Genomic DNA, 16,726 nt, shown 5'->3' with positions numbered 1-16,726 from the left:
ATTTTGAAACTTAAACGCTTTAGCGGCTGCCTTTTGTGTAGTTTGCAATATTTGCCTTTATTTATCTGAAAAAGTCTCACGTTCCTTAAGTACATCTACCCTGTTGAACTTATTATGGGAAATAAATATTTAAATAAAAACAAGCTGCTGATTATTTCACATTTTACTTGTGAGCAACGGCACATTTAAATCTTACAAATATAGTTATTTGGCTTATATCGTTAAAGATATCGTTATCGTCTGAAATGAAAAAAACATATCGTGATATGAAAAAATCTCATATCACCCAGCTCTAGGCTGTACTGTTAGAAGAGATTGGTGAGAGGCAAAAACGACAAGAAAGAGAACGTGGTTCTCTCTGATGTTGCAGGTTGTGATTATCATGTTTTTGCTCACAGCTTTAAAAATAATTTCAACATTTTTTTAAACTTTGACCCCATTTTCACCTGTAGGCACTAAAAGCAGCAAACACCTGCGTGAAAGAAAAGGTTCTTGTTTTTCCATGACCCTAAAGCAAGGCAGACCAGAGTCATTTTATCCAAACATGCACTTACACTTTGCTTTTTCAGCCAGCATTGCTGTGACTCACAGCCGACACTCTTCCACAGCTTGAGACGCCATCTAATGCTTCAAGTCAAGCCAAACATAACAATATGAAAGATGTGCTGCTAATGGTGTGTGAAAAGCTAATGATTTGAGTCTGCCACATGTATTGGTCCCGTTCTCATTTTCAGGTCAAACATGGCTGAATTCAGCAAAGATGCTGCCACTTTTACTTTTTTACAATTCTAACCATAAAGCAATTTGTTTTTGATGCCGTGCGCATCTTACTGGCTTCGAGACTACATTGGCTGAATCACAGAGCCAAGATGGTAACAGATGATTTTACATTTTTTGCCTTATGCAACAGTGAGGACGGACAAGGACAAGAAGTCCCTGGCACTTTACAAAACGTATTAACCTTTCATTTATTTGTTCTTCTTGTTAGTGGTGGAGTCTGCCAGCCCCGTGCTGGACTCATATTGTCTATTAACACACAAAGGATTGACAGGAGATGATGAATTCATGTCATCCCACATGAATGTTTGTAATTTGACCTCACTGATATTAGGCTGACCGTCTACTGTACACTCTAACACAGATGCACGGTTGTATTATATTACTCCTAATATCAACCAGACAGCTGCTTCTAGTTCACATTAAAAACACTTCAACGACACAATGCTGGGTGCCTTTGACTGTGAGGAATGCAGAAATTTCAATTTGCCGCAGAAAATGAAATGGACTACACATTCATCAAAAATCGTCACCAAATTATTTTTCATTAAAGAACAAACAGAGCAGCCAGAGTAAGCTATTAGGTTAATATCCGATCTCTGCAACTCCAACTCCTCAACATGGTAACCAATATGCTCTCAGTTGCTGAGCAGAAAACATTTCACACTGTGTGCAGCATGAAATCTAATCAGCTTTTAGCTGTAAAAATCACACGGTAGTAAAGAGTTAAGCACAGCGACTGCATTTTGAGTAATCTGAATGTTTGTTCATACTTTAAGCTGTTGAGAAGAGCAAATTGATGGGAAGCTAAGTATAACCGTGTGTAATAATAAACAACATGTCCACAGACTGATCTAACAGGATGTTTGACCTCCTTAGATTGTCATCTTGACTTCTGCAGAAAAGTGACTTGAACCAAAAAGTACAAATAAAATTACCGGTTCATTTGCATAATGAGGTGCATTTCTGGAAGAGGCTTTTAATTGAAGGCCTAAGGTGAAAGTAATCATTACTCTCAGTGCTGCAGTGAAACCGCTCATACAGTTTTCTTCTCACTGTTAATTCAAACTCTAGCAGGTTTACTAAATAATAACAGGAGCTTCATAAACAAAAGGAGTTTGTGTGTGCTTACTGAGCCACTCTCAGTGAAGCACAACTATTGTGTTCTGTGTTTGATGTTCAGCCTCTTTTCAGTTTTATTTATTTATAATACTGTGCAATGCAAGTATTGAGCCACCCCTCATGTATAAGGCAAAATATACGCAAGTTTAAACTATTCCAACAAGCTTGAAAGACTCTAAACTCTCTTAGGCAGCTTTCTTGTAATGTTTTTAAGCAGTCTTTACTCTGCATTTATAATTCCATTAACTTTAACAAAATCCTTTTAACGAAAATGCAGCCCAACATGAGAGAGCCTCCACCGTGTTTCATACCTGGCTGGAGACATACAGCTAGAGCTGGGCGATATGAGATTTTTTCATATCACGATATGTTTTTTTCATTTCAGGCGATAACGATATCTATCACGATATAAGCCAAATAACTATATTTGTAAGATTTAAATGTGCCGTTGCTCACAAGTAAAATGTGAAATAATCAGCAGCTTGTTTTTAAATATTTATTTCCCATAATAAGTTCAACAGGGTAGATGTACTTAAGGAACATGAGACTTTTTCAGATAAATAAAGGCAAATATTGCAAACTACACAAAAGGCAGCCGCTAAAGCGTTTAAGTTTCAAAATAGAACAAACGAAACAGACTAAATTGTCAGTTCCACTTAGAAACAAAATATTAATTCTAAAAATAAATCTTAGTTTGTTTTACAGAAGAATAGACAAAACTGACTAACTTTTGTCAATATCAAATAAACTGAGAACTAAAAGGAAATTCTCAATCTCTCCTTGTTGTATAGCTGAGCTTTTCAAACAGTTTTAACAGTTACTTTAGTCTGACAAAAGCCGAATGACGAATTAGCGCTTCCAGTCAGAGACTGAGGCTACGTCCACGCGTACACGGGTATTTTTGAAAACGGAGATTTTCCGTTTTCGTTTTAAAAAATAATCCCGTCCACACATAAAGGCAGAAATGAAGGAAAACGCTGCTATGAACATGCCAAAGCAGCAGGTGGCGCTAGATTCCTAGCCGTGCAGAAATGTTGGCCAATCAGAAGTCTAGAAGCCTCGGTGGGAAAAAGTAAACAAAGCCGGGGCATAGAAGCAGACCCGAGTCGTATGTGTGGAGGGACAGTAACTGTGTGTATATGTAAGCATTTAAACACTGCAGAGAGTAGAATTAACAGTATTGTAGAAATTCATTTCACCGAAACAATAACGTGGCGCACAGTGTGACGCATGCACCAGTTTATTGTATTTCCAGACTTGCTTTCGGCACAATTTACAGTGCACGCTACTCTGTTTTTTGTCAGACTTGAAATAGCCGAAATACCTTCACACTACGGAACTTCTATGGCTCTTCCGTTCGACAATCTCTTCGGCATTGGAACCATCATCTGTTTTCTCTTCGGTCACGCTCGGTTGATTTTTCTAGTCGGCACACTCATTTCCTCCATTATGCGCTGGCTGCTTCCCAAACAAACACACGTGCGGCTTGGCACTTGTGCTGTACGTAACAAGTCACGCGACGTGACGCTGCGGCTGTGATTGGTTCGGCTCTGCGCTACTGAATTTGGATTGGCTGACCTTTTTTTTTTTTTTTTTTTTTTAATTTTTTTTTTTAGAGGACAAGAGCGGCGAGGTCTATCGCGATAGCTTAATTTCTCTATCGAGTAAAAGTTATATCGCGATACATATCGTTATCGTTCTATCGCCCAGCTCTACATACAGCCATCTAAAGTTTAGGTTCTTTGCCAAGATGACTTTTACATGTAGACAAAATACTGGTTCGCCCCTTGAGTTAGGTGACTTTTTTTATGCTTAACAGTTTGTTATGCTACAGGGAGTGCTAAGTAGAGCAGGGTGATATGACCAAAAATATTTATCACGATATACATTTGAAAATTTGCGATAACGATATAACTGACGATATAATTGACACTAGACAAAATACTTTACAACTCCACAACTTTATTAGTGCAAAAAACCCCATCAGTGTATTTTCACTTAAACAAGCAGCTGTTTTTTTGTGTGCATTAAAGTTATATAAAAATGTAACAGTGCAAATTCCTCGCTGACAGTTTAACCAAAAGGCATTTCCAGTGGAAATTGGCCGACATATCCTCAGCATAACCATGTATAATATCCACAAAACTTAAAAAGAGGTTATACACACACACAATACGGTAACATTATGTTGAACCACAGTACGTATCACTCCGCGAGGCGCCTGCCTACGATAGCTTTAATGCTCCGACAATCCATCAAGCGGTGCAGCTTCGTAGCTTAGCAAAGTCGTACTAAAACATTTGACAGATTTTCGAGCGCCGTGTACCACATAAAATCATTTCGAGGTCAGTAAACACAACCAGAATTCATACATAAGGCACACGGGATTATAAGGGGCTCTGTCGACTTTCAGAAAAATCAAAGGATTGATTTTAAGTGTGCCGTATTTTCCAAACAACACGGTAATAACGACGGCCCGCTATCACGCTCTACCAAAAATAGTGCTTTGTTGTGTATCTGACGGACAAAAGCTAAACCAGTTCCACACCACTGAAGTTGCAGCATTTCTACAAACCAATTCTGGTTCATCGGTTTCATTTAACGATCCACTTTCGCTCTTCTCCTTCTGCGTCGCCGCCATGTGCGTATGTAAACATAGGCACTGCGCATGCGCTTTTTACCCATATTCTATCGCGATATTTCATTTTCCTATCATTGCCCAAAATTACACCGGTATTACCGTGAACGGTATGATATAGCCCAGCCCTAGTGCTAAGTATCTTAAACAAAATATTCCTCTAAAAATGGTCAGGTACAAGGACTGGACTGAAGATGAGTAAATGAGCGGCCGATGTCCTAAAACTAAACTTTGGGAAACAATTGCTCAAGACCCCTTTAAAGAAATTAACAGAAACTCTGGCTCCTTGGAAGCAAAACATAAGGAAATGAGAGGTGACTCGAGAAATTGGCACAGTACTCTCTTAATTTGTCATTGCTTTTAAAAGAACATGAATGTATAATGCAAAAACATGCAACAAATGAACCTTAGAAGGCACTACTAGGACACAGAGACAAAGCTTGTTGAAGCTCTAGAGATTGTCTTCCGCAAATGGAAACGTCTTTATAATTCAGCAAGTGCTAGGAACAATCGTAGATATATGTACTGTATATGCATGTGAACGCAATGTGTGATATATAATTTACAATTTCCTATCTAGTAAATATATACAGCATATAGAATTTCCTAGTCTATGTCGTGTGCTATAATTGCGTCACCTAAGGAAAATGTCTGAGCATTTTTCACTGGAAAATTTACATCTGTCCTCTTACCATGTGCTTCGTGACACTTTTCTAAACTTCACATTGCTTCTACAGTTTGTTATGATAGCCATCTAAAGGATTTATGTGCTAAGGACAGAGGTTTGTTTAAATGACATCCAAGAAGTGGCTGATGAAAAATGCACGAGGCTCTTTGACAAATTTCTGGCAGTGCTTGGAAAGCCATGTGAAGGGAACTATTCGCCTATTAAACCCAGTGTTTATACTCCACCTAAAATCTGTTTGTTTCCCTGCTTGTACTTTTCAGTTTATGAGTTACAAACTCCAAAGAAAGCCTCCAAAAAAATGCCATTAAAATCCGCTTTGTCTTTCAAACCAAAAAAAAACAAAGAAAGAAAGACATAAATTAGGCCCATATTAACTACTATATCTACATATATATAAGCAGGAATTCCTGCTTATATATATATAAGAAGTAAAGACAATTGTGCCATGTACTGTGTTCTGCATTTCCACTGAGCTGAGCAGGGTAAATGATAAGCTAATCTCTGAAGTGTTACATAATTGCTATCTTGTAGAGTAGTGGGCTGCCTAAAGAGACCCCTCTGGCACACACACACACACACAAAGTCATGTTATGATAATGCCACAGGACATTACAGGAAACTCAGCAAAAAACATAATCCGTAATCCAACCTGAACATCTTTATATCACTGCTATATAATGTAAATTAAACACACACACACACACACACACACACACACACACACACACTACCACAAGGGCAGTGTTGTAGAGAGAGGAAGAAGCAACATTCCTGCTGTTTATCAAGTCATCTGATCAGGCCAGCAAGTCATGCGTTGAAACTGTGTTAGAGGCTGGGCGGGATGCTTTAGGCTAACCCTCGCCCTATGTACTCTGCAGTTTTCAGAATCTTAACTTATTCTCTCACAGTGCTCTGTCTTCATGTAAATGACTGGTATCCTCCCAAAAACACACTAATGCTCCACTTTATTTTCAACAAACACCTAAAGAAGACACTTAAGACCTACCTGCATTTGCCCCATTTGTAACGCAAACAGATAAACCATTAAAAGCTTGATCGATAAGTCTGTAAAATATCTGCTAATTTTCCACTTCAAGTACTGACAGTGTTGATAAATGTGATAATTTTGCTGACTGCAATGATCCTCGTCGGTGCGTTGTGAAGCCGCGGGCTCTCTATTACGGGCCTGGGATGGTTAATAATAGCTATCCAGGAGAGGACGGTACAGAATCACGTTTTGCATTCTGGAGCGAAGGTCGACAGTTTAATTGGAAGTGCAAATTGCGTTCACATGTATCCCCACAGTGGATTGAGCCATGGGTAAAGTGAATGCGCACATTGCAAGCGTGTGTGCGTTTAACAAAAGAGAGGGAAGGGTTCGTCCCAACGTATTTTTAGACCGACGCGTGGAGCCGAGCCACAGTTATTATCACTGAAGTGTTGTTTTTACTCCTCAAATCCTCTTTTGCACAAGCTCAGATACTCCTGCTGCCCGCTACTGAATCAGCGAGGCCGATGCTGCCAATTTTTTATTAAGAAAGAGTAAATATTGACTTGATGACTGTAGCTTCCATCTGTTGGTGTGAGAGTAAGAGTCTCGCTCGCTCTCTATCTGCTCTGCTTTCACTCGCTGCCGACACTACCACCACCCCCACTCGCACCACCACCCATCTCCTTCCCTCTGCTGCTGGCTTAGAATCTGCAGAGAATACCCCCGTCATTATATTCACCCTCGAGCCACACTTACCCTTGTAGTGAAGACACGCGTTCTCATCATTGATCTCTCTCTTTGTTTAGGCAGCTAATAGTACTCCCACATAGCTCTATAATCCACAACATCTGGATTAGTGAGGGTTGAGGCCACTTTTTGATCAGCTATCGTGTTACGTGAAGATGAGACTGTGGGAGTGGAGCTGAGTGGTTTTATCAGAGCAGAGAGCGGGCGGGAGGGGGGCGGATGCTGAGGTTTTTCTGACCCTTTTATCCTTGTCACGGGCCGAGGACAGAGTCTTTCATGTCGTTTCTTAGAAAGCTTTCTAAGCAAGTGCACAACTGAAAGACGCCACATTTGCACAAAAGCAGTGTTACAGCTTCTTTGGATATCCAAAAGAAGGTACTTTGCCACGTTTACATTTCTCTAACTATTTTGGTATGGCCATTTATGAGGACTCATTTTCTTTATGCTACTTGATTACATTAAAAGATGAAGCTCCTCCAAAAGTAATATCTTCTCTCTCCGGGTGCTGCCTCAGGTGCCTGTCACATCCATATTTTCAATGAATGCCAAGGTCTTAAAATGCATCAGGGTAGGACAAAGTTGCAGAGTGCTGGATCCGTGTAAATATTTGCAGTGGGAATTTAGGTGTGTTGACTCTGCTGCCGCTGACACCGCTTCTCTTACGTGTGAGAAGGAAGGATCTTATGTTCTCCGTTTGAACAAGCACTGAACTTATTATTTTATCCTTCAACACAAAGAGGTGTTGATTTTTTACAGGAATGCTCCATAACATGACAGTTTAAAAAAAATCATGTTGGTAAAAAGAATTTGTATCCAATATTGATAACCATTAACACTGGTAATTAAACGTTTTTAGCCTGCACCAGCAGGATGGTACACACACTAAAATAAGGTGAGGCATGATGGCAAAACTGATAATGTAAACTATGATTATTGAATGCTGTTTTATTCCTCATTGTCTACAAAGGATTGGGTGTTCCCTTCTTTCCTGTCACATGTAGTTACTGAAGTGTAAGCTTAGGATGTTTAGCGTGTTGCCTCACACCAAAAATGTTCCTGGTTTGAATCCCACCTTGGGATGTTTTCCCTGCATCTGTGTAGATTTCTGCTGGGTTTACTTTGCCTTCCTTAGTTCAAAGACATGCTTGTTAGGCAAACTGGCTATGGATGAGACGTAAATCAAGTATTAAAACTGTGACAAATACAATATTGTATGAATGTATGATTAAATGTGACACATAGTAGCAAATAGCACTTTGAGTGGGCAGTATGATTAGAAAAGCGCCACATATATGGCAGTCTATTTCAATGACCACCAATTTTTTTTTTTTTTTATTTACCCACGATCTATTACTGTGAAAAGCCATACACACTGGTACAGGTGGATTTAAAGTAGAAGCTTAACCCAATAGGATGGGGTTTTATTAGTAAATTCTTGACAGTACTTTATAATAACCATTTTAAGAAATGGTAAACGAATAGTGTGAGCTAAAAATTGATCTGCAAAGCATCTATTAACATTTTCTGAAAGGTTACAGTAAGGTTACAACTAATGTTTATCATACTTTTTAAGCAGGTAATAAAGACTCTGTAAGTCATCTATAAACATTATTTGGAAGGCAAGTATAAAGTTGTAACTGATATTTATAACACTTGTTTCAACAAGTGCATAATTATCCAGGTATGTAAATCACAAGATTGAACTTGTAGATGTCACTTCATGCCCTGTTTTCTTAACATACACATGAAAAAGTCTTCACAGAACTCTTTGAAAACAAAGTGATTCAATAGCTTGTAGAAGCACCTTTATAACAACAACTCTAATAAGTTTTCGTTTCACTTTATTAGACTCTCACACACACACCCGAAACTCTGGCTGATTGGGACCCACGCCCAGTTTCCCACCTTGGCTCAGGCGATTAGAGGATCATCAGGGGGTCCTTTTGTCCCTCTGTGGGGGGTCACTCCCACTAGGTTTATATCTGGGACTCTCCACCATTTGACCTTAGAACTGAAGAAGCTTCTCGGATGAGAGGTGAAACGTCTTCAAGCAACTTAAAGAAGTCCAGACGCTTTTCTTTGCAAGCTCCTTTGACTACGATGACCTGGATGACTGAGAACCTTCACAGACAGACTCTCACATTGTTGCAGAGGAATTTTGGCCCGCTTGTGTTTACAAAGTTGTTTTAGTTCATCAAAGTTTGTGAGCATCTGCTTATGCAGAACATTTCAATTGGTTTGAGGTCTAGACTTTCACTAGGTCACTGCAACACCCTGATTTTTTATTTTTCGGTCATTCAGTTAGAGATTTACTGCTGTGTTTGTGATCATTGTCCTGCTACATGACCCAATTTCAGCCAAGTCAGATGTAGAATACTTTGGTATACAGAGAAGCTCATGGTCAACTCAATGACTCCAAATGTCCATGTACTGTATCTGCAAAACAAGCAAAAAAATCACGCCCCTCCATCACCATGCTTGACAGTTGGTATGAAGTGTCTGCGCTGATATACTGCATTTGGTTTTCACCAATAATCGTGGAATCATAATGGCCAAAATCTCCACTTTGTCCAAAAGACATAGTTCAAGACGTCTTGTGGTTGTCCAGATTGCAACTCTACACCCCTAATCTGTGCTGCCATATAAGAAAGAAGAGGCTTTCTTCCAGCAACCCTTCAAAAAAGCCATATTGTTGAAGTCTCGTGTTTCCAACTGTACTGTCATGACCTTCAACATTTAACATGCTAACAGGCCTGTAGAGTCTGAGCTGTGGTTCTTGGGGTTTTGCAGTTTCTCAGAGAATTGAGTGGTCTGACCCTGGGGTGAGTTTGCTGGGATGTTCACTCATATGAAGATTGTGTCATTGCGTTAACATAGACATGAATGCTCAAAACCGACAAACTACCAAAATTTCTGCTTTTATAGAGATTCTCACACTTGCAGCTGATCCATTAATCATATTTGACTGGCACCACCTGGCTACCATTTACCCTCTTAATTCCTGTAGAAGGGTGTACTTAATCTTTCACAGGACGGCATAGATTCCTGAAAAACCTTCACGACTGTATTCCATAGAATATGTCAAGTTAGGAGCGATATCCATCCTCTTTTGGGACAGACTGCCAAAAGACACCTTTTGTGTATTTCAGAAATACCAGCAGTTTGCAGCGGAGACCAGCTTACTGTTCAATAATCAAACCTTTATCACAAACTATAATATGTGGTAATCATAAAACATGTTTCCAAAGTAATGCTTAGATATGTTTTAAGAATTACTTTTCCTAGTCACTATCAAGTTAGTCATATGGTTCTTGCCAACAGAATAATTTAGAGATAATACACACCTCTCTGCTCGATAAAAGGAGACATATGAAAATGAACCAGGCAAAGCTAACAGACAGCTTTGATGCTACACATCATTAATACAAAATATATCATGAACACATAGGCAGCAATCACATTTGAGCTTCATTAAAGTGTCAAACTTGGCACGGGGGAACACAAAGCAACAGCTTCAGTCACGCAACCTACTTATCAATGAGTGATGTGTGCAGTGGATCAGCGAATATCAGCCTTTCATGAAAGATACAATTAAAATTTAGACTTCATGCTTTCATCACTTAGCACAAATCCAATAAGATGTCTGTCTCGGCACAACGTGTTTGTAATATTTAATGCGGGAAAGAAAGTGTCTGTATTCGCTAATGAGGCCTCAAAGAAAGAGTGGCGGGAAAATAAGATCCAGGTAGATATTAGTGCACGCAGACACGCAGAAATGTGTTAGATCAAACACTGACACATACATTACATTGATTGATTTATTGCAAGCTCTGTTTTCCCAAACTTTATGTTCAACTAAATTCTGGACGCTGTGTCGTTTTAATATTTGCCGCAGGGGCTTGTAAGCCAGCGGCGCTGTTGGGCAGAATGTAACAACAAACTAAGAAACACAACGCAAGAAAAATAAATTTGTGTTGCTGCAGCGATCACTGGCAGCCCCAAAACTCACCAGTTCAGCATCAATAATTTCAGCGGGAGTTCATATCTCGGCCTGCAGAGACAAAAAAGGACATACAGTTAGAAGGGGAGAGAATTTCATAAATAACAAAACCCTGAATGTGGACTTATTTGGCTGAGTTCTAAAACCCTGCTATACAATAGGAAGGTCAGGAGCTGAGATACAACCACACACAGAGATGAACGCATCCCGATTCCCTCCACTTACTCCCTTGCCAGGGAAAACAAAGTTCAGACATGTTGAGCTCTGCGATGCAGCATATTTTCAACATATTACAACAACACTGGTCCTATCAGTCGCTGTGCCCACATTACCCGTCTGTTGGTCTGTTAGTCCATCTGGCTTTCAGGACTTCCACTTTCAAAGATCTCTTTGCAGGAGCACAAAAGAGAAAATAACGATTCTACAAATCATAGAACTGTTAAAACAAACTGACAGAGGTGGAGAAAGGTCAGTGACTCTAGACCAGGCCCTCCCAAGTCTAACAGAAACCATGGAGAGAAAGTGTGCTAGTCTTAGAAAAAACTAACAAACAAACAGGCAATCAAGATATACAGTAAACTGCCACTGGATGGATTCCAAATCCAGTCCCGCTAGAATAAACCTCCAACCTTCGAGCAAATCGATATCATGCTGGCAAGAATAACGCTGTGAGAAAACAGACAGAGAAAAAGAGATTTTTCTCCAGTTGGACCAAACCCTACAGCCAATCTCAAGCTTTCCACAGAGATACAAACACCCCGAAAGTTGATGCTGAGTAATGTCTGTCTTACACACATTTCATGGCCTAATCAAGTTCACATCCACAACAAAACAATGCCAGGCTTTGAAATGCTGTTTTAGTTTCATCCTTTTTCTTTCATACACTGTCTTTACATCCAAGACTTAAAATGTAGTTCAGCTTTTTCATTCTAAACTAACTTCCTATTGGCTTAACGCTTGCATATAATATACCAGTATACACCCTCAATCTGCCCAGTTTTACATTTTAAATAGAGCTAAATCTCCTCTGCACTGAACATATACATAATAATATGCTTAGTTACAAATTATCTCACAGCCATAAAAGTGTCCCTCCAGTGTACTCCAGATACACCTGAACTTCAATTAAAATTGCTGGACTGGGAAGTCTGTCCTCACCAAATCAGCAGAAGCATCTACAGTGAGATTTAAAACCACATCCCAATATTTAAAAACCTTCATATAGGAGCTACAAATGCATAGCAGTGCAAGACTTCCTACATCCGTCTGGGCTGAAGATTCCCTCCACATGCATAAATAAAGTTCCTGGATCCAGATTGTGGTATTTTCTTGAGATCATCAAGACAATGTCTCTCAATTTCCAAAGAATTTCAGGATGAAACTCCAAAGGTAAACGGTAAAATGTAACACTTTGTTAATAACACTGTTATTAAACAGAGAAAGAACAAACCGAAGCAATTATATAACCTTGGCAGAAATAAAATGAAAAAAAAAAAGTGGCAACATGCCATGGGATCCTCCTTCAAACTTGGCATGTTTGCTCAACTATAAACCCATAAAGTTATGTTTATCTTGAATGGTTGGGATACCATCAACTGGGCTACAGCTTTCAGGAAACCAGCATAGCACATGCAAAGTACTCAAAACTTGGTCTGAGTACTTCAGTCTGTAGTTCCTGCTACAGTAGCTGCCTGCAGGACATATGGACAAGGTGAAAATAACACCAGCTTTACTATCAAGGCTGATAAACGTTAAAGAGTACCAGTGATAACAGAAGCTGGCAAACTGGAGTCACTTTTGTTCTAATCGGTAAAACTAACAATGATGGTTAACAATTTAGATCAAGTGAAGAATTTGCAAATATAACAAGGTTTATCCCGCAAGCTGTGACGATGCAGCCAAACTCTTAAGCTTCTTAGTCCACCTCTATTCATCAAAATGCTTCGCAGTCCGGGTTTAAGCCTCAGGTAAGGGATTGTTATTGTGCGAGAGAGGGTAATGTTTGCCTCCGTAATCGCCAGTCAAACGTTTATGTGGCAGTGTCAATAAACCAGAGCAGAATTTGTTTTTCTTTACATAATGGAGGCGATGTTTCACAGGCTGCAGAGGACGTCGCCTGGAAGGAGGGAGTGGGAGGCGACCTTCTGAGGGTTTCACAATAACGGGGACTGACGCACTCTTTGCTGCCTGACCACAGCTATCTTGATGGTCGATTTAATATGCACTAGTAGACACCTGTGCAGCAATTTCCCCCCCAAAAAGAAAACGGATGCAGTATGCAAATAAGCGCTGCAGAGCAAGTTGGTGAGAGCAGGGGGAACAGCTGATGCAACAAGTTTGTTTCTACACTCATTCTTAAGTTAATGTTAGGGGGGAAATAATACTTTATACGGTGCAAACAAGTCTACACAGCCCCCCCCCCCCACACACACACACACACCTCACCCCCTTCCACACACACACCTCACCCCCTTCCACACACACAGGCACATGTTATTCCTGAACAAATATCACTCTGCCTCCGGGGTGTAACGGATAAAACTGGTTTTGGAAATGAAAATGAAGAACCTGCTGAGTTTCGGCTGTCATTTGCTCTGGTTTCAAGGAAAGCTGCTGATTACATCTTCCCCTATCAAAAATAGATTGTTTAAAATCCAAAGAGCACACCGTGAATGATTTCACACACAAATTATGACATTTGATCACCCATGCAACTATTTTTATGATACTTTAACACCGTTGTGCTGATTGATTAAACACTGGCATTACGGGCACACGAAAAACACTGTTTTCTAGTTGGCGTAACGGTGAATCAATGACACCTTGCAAAGCTGGGATGGATGCATGCATGGCAAGCTGCAGCTACCACACTAGCAGCAAACAGACTGAGAATGCACCAGTTCTGCATGTTAAATTTACATTATCATACAAATCTCGCAGGGCATTAAGCTCCAAATATGTAGTGCAATAAACCAAAAAGCACCCATTAGAGTAAATGCAAGAAATAAAATCTCGGGTTTGTTGGTTGACTTTTATGGCCACTGTGCAGTGTGCACTGTGCTTGTCATCGGCCGGCTGGCTTCTGCTCTGTCCCGCTACAGCTAGCTCCGCTGGCTAGCCTCACAGCCGTTGGAAACGTCAATAAGCCCCGCATTTCATCAGGTTTTCAAGCCGCGGCGGCTCTCTGCAGTCCCGTATTCACCTAGCAGAGAGCTCACCGAGCAAAGCTGGAGTGAATTCGATAATAAAAACCAAAAGGTCTATTTAAATGCGTCTGCCTAGCTAGCTAGCAAATGCTATTGCTTCCAGCTGTGTGTGTATGTGTGTTTGACAGAGTGAGGCAGCGAGAGGATGTCTGACTGATGAGAGCAGGATTTGGAGAGTGCCGCTGAGAGCTAGCGTGATGGAGTTTTAATGAAGGGTCCAGCGTCCGTCTGGCAGCAAAACAAACACATTAAATTGAACTCAGTCTGGTGCACGTTTAACCGAGCAGCCCTTAACCTAAGACGCGGTAAACTCTGACTGTTCTCTCGGCAGCAATCAGAAAGCTTTATGTGTGTTTCTTACGTGGTTTCGCGGTTGGAGATGGAGAGGGGGTTTAATCCGACGGCGGAGAGAAAATGATGCTGTGCAGGGTCCGGGTAGGGATTTTCTGTCTCCGCCTGTCTGCGTGTCTTCCAGCTGCTGCTGCTCTATCCCGTCTCCCTCCGACTGTCTACTCTGCCTCCCTCCCGCCGGAGTGTCCCGGTGTTCTTGTACCACTCGCCCTCCAGTGGAGAATGAACGGTGCTGATGCGCGCTGATTAGGAACCCCTCTTCAGACGGGCAGCCCTCCCCATCCCCTCCCACACCCACCACTACACACTGCACTCACACCTAACGTGCCTGCGCGCGAATGGGTGTGTGCGTGCGTGTGCGATCGCGCGGTGGCGTGCGTGTAAATGAGTGAATGAGTGTGCTTTGGGTTAACGGAGTGAGTCATCCGGTAGAACCAGATCCAGCTCCGCCCCCGTTTTCTAACAGCTGACTACTGTAGCCGCCATGCGTTGATAAAGACAAACAGTGCCCCCCCTCCTCCCTTTGTAGTCTAAAAGTCTAAAGTCTAAAATAATGAGCTCAGAATTTAGATGTAAGTATGTAAGCAATCCCAGGGGGACAAAAGTTGAGGCTTCAAAGTGCTCTATATGCTTTATTTCACAAAGTTTTTTCTATGCTTTGCTGTGTATGATGTCAAGGAAGAGGGGATGGGCTTAATATGATCAGACACACAGCTCTGACTGTAAACACAGAAGCTCCATCCACCTCTTATTTAAATCCTCTGTTTACAAGCAGCAGTAAGAAGAAAGTTGACTCAAATAAAGATGTGAAGAGTGTAACCGAAGACAATATCAAAAAGGTTATTTTTAAGGTTAAGTTTAAGAAAGCTACAGGACACTTTCGGTAGCTTTCAGAGGCCTATTCCTGCCTCCAAGGACCCATTAAGTGGACACTGTTTTCAAAATTAATTATTGTATGACAATCAGTCTCCTAAATGGTACAAAAGCAACTACAGCCACTCCATCATTAGAGGAAAAAATAGTCGGCAGTCTCTGAGCTTCAGAGACTAAATGGGCCAAAAATGATGACAGAAGTATAGTGAGGAAAACCCTGCAAACCAAGGGCACTGTGTCTTTCCTCATCCCTCTAAATGGGACATTTTTAGGTTTTAGGACATGGTCTGATAGTTTAACAATGGTACGGATAATATTAGAGTCACAATCCGAATTTGATCCAGCCTAGATTAAGGCAAAGTTCAGTGTTAACATTACATTCATAACTTTGGGATTAAGGTTGTGTTATGATAGTTGAGGGAAAGTGGAGAGAGCTAAGATTATATTTGGGGGCCAAGGAGTGGAGGCAGTCAGTGATTAGCATTTCACTCGCTCACTCAAACATTCACATCAGTTTCTGCTTGTGTTTTTGTGCCTATGTAACTATGTATGTGTGTGTGTTTGTGTGTGAGTGAGTGAGAGAGAGCTCAGTGTACCTTAGCCAGCATCCTGCGGTCTTCTCCTCTCTGTCCTGGTGTTACAGGACACCTCCTCCTCCTTCTCTTCGTCCCCGCAGCAGATGGACAGACGCAGAGCGATATTATTCCTGGGAGTTTGGAGGGGCGTCTCTGTTTTTATAACCCAGAGAATCGTATTAAAAAGCTGCTCTCCTTCCGTCCTGAACTTGAGGTTAATTAGCTCACTTCCTAGTTGCCGACATGCACCGAGGCCTCTGAATGGTCACAGTGGTTGTTATGGACGACTAGGCTTGTCTTATCTCTGGCTGCCTGTGGGGATTCTGCTGTGGAGCTGAGACTAAGAAGGGCACAGTATTTATGTAGTGTGGAAAACACATACACTGGCAGCACGTACAAATGTAATAGAGACAGCCGAAAAGTCACCCACACAAGCACACTGACACAGTGAGCACAGACGTACACAGACTCACACGGGAGACTCCACCAACGCTCACACAATGTGTAACAAGTTTTTTGGTTTTGTTTTGTTTTTTTGTAAATGTGCTAAAGATGAAAAAATAAGTGTTACCACTGGACATTCAGGAAATGGAGTGATTAGATATTACTGCAGTTGCATCCAAGTGCAAACAATAATAATTCTGCCCATAGGTCTATGGATGCAGCCTAAGATTCATTTGACTTTTGAGGCAGAGGAAAAGCCAAACTAGATGGGTGTTGATCCAAACATGGCTATGGACATCTACATGCATGCAACC

General features: G+C 41.0%; 1 protein-coding gene across 1 annotated transcript in view; it reads right to left on the bottom strand.

Moving 5' to 3' along the window:
- Window positions 1–14,681, bottom strand: part of plcb4b (phospholipase C, beta 4b) — an 81,990-nt gene extending 67,309 nt beyond the window's left edge. Inside the window, exons 1-2 of the mRNA XM_085371982.1 lie at window positions 14,531–14,681; window positions 10,973–11,014 (exon numbers count right to left, since the gene is read on the bottom strand). The gene's annotated coding sequence lies outside the window, so the exon portion shown is untranslated. The remainder of the gene's footprint in view (window positions 1–10,972; window positions 11,015–14,530) is intronic.
- Window positions 14,682–16,726: the final 2,045 nt, after the last annotated feature.

This window comes from Diplotaxodon limnothrissa, linkage group LG15 (genome assembly GCF_057381915.1).
Source record: "Diplotaxodon limnothrissa isolate DT_005_m linkage group LG15, D_limnothrissa_male_GT1.1, whole genome shotgun sequence".
Classification (NCBI taxonomy): domain Eukaryota; kingdom Metazoa; phylum Chordata; class Actinopteri; order Cichliformes; family Cichlidae; genus Diplotaxodon; species Diplotaxodon limnothrissa.
This window is presented reverse-complemented; position numbering and strand designations above follow the sequence as displayed.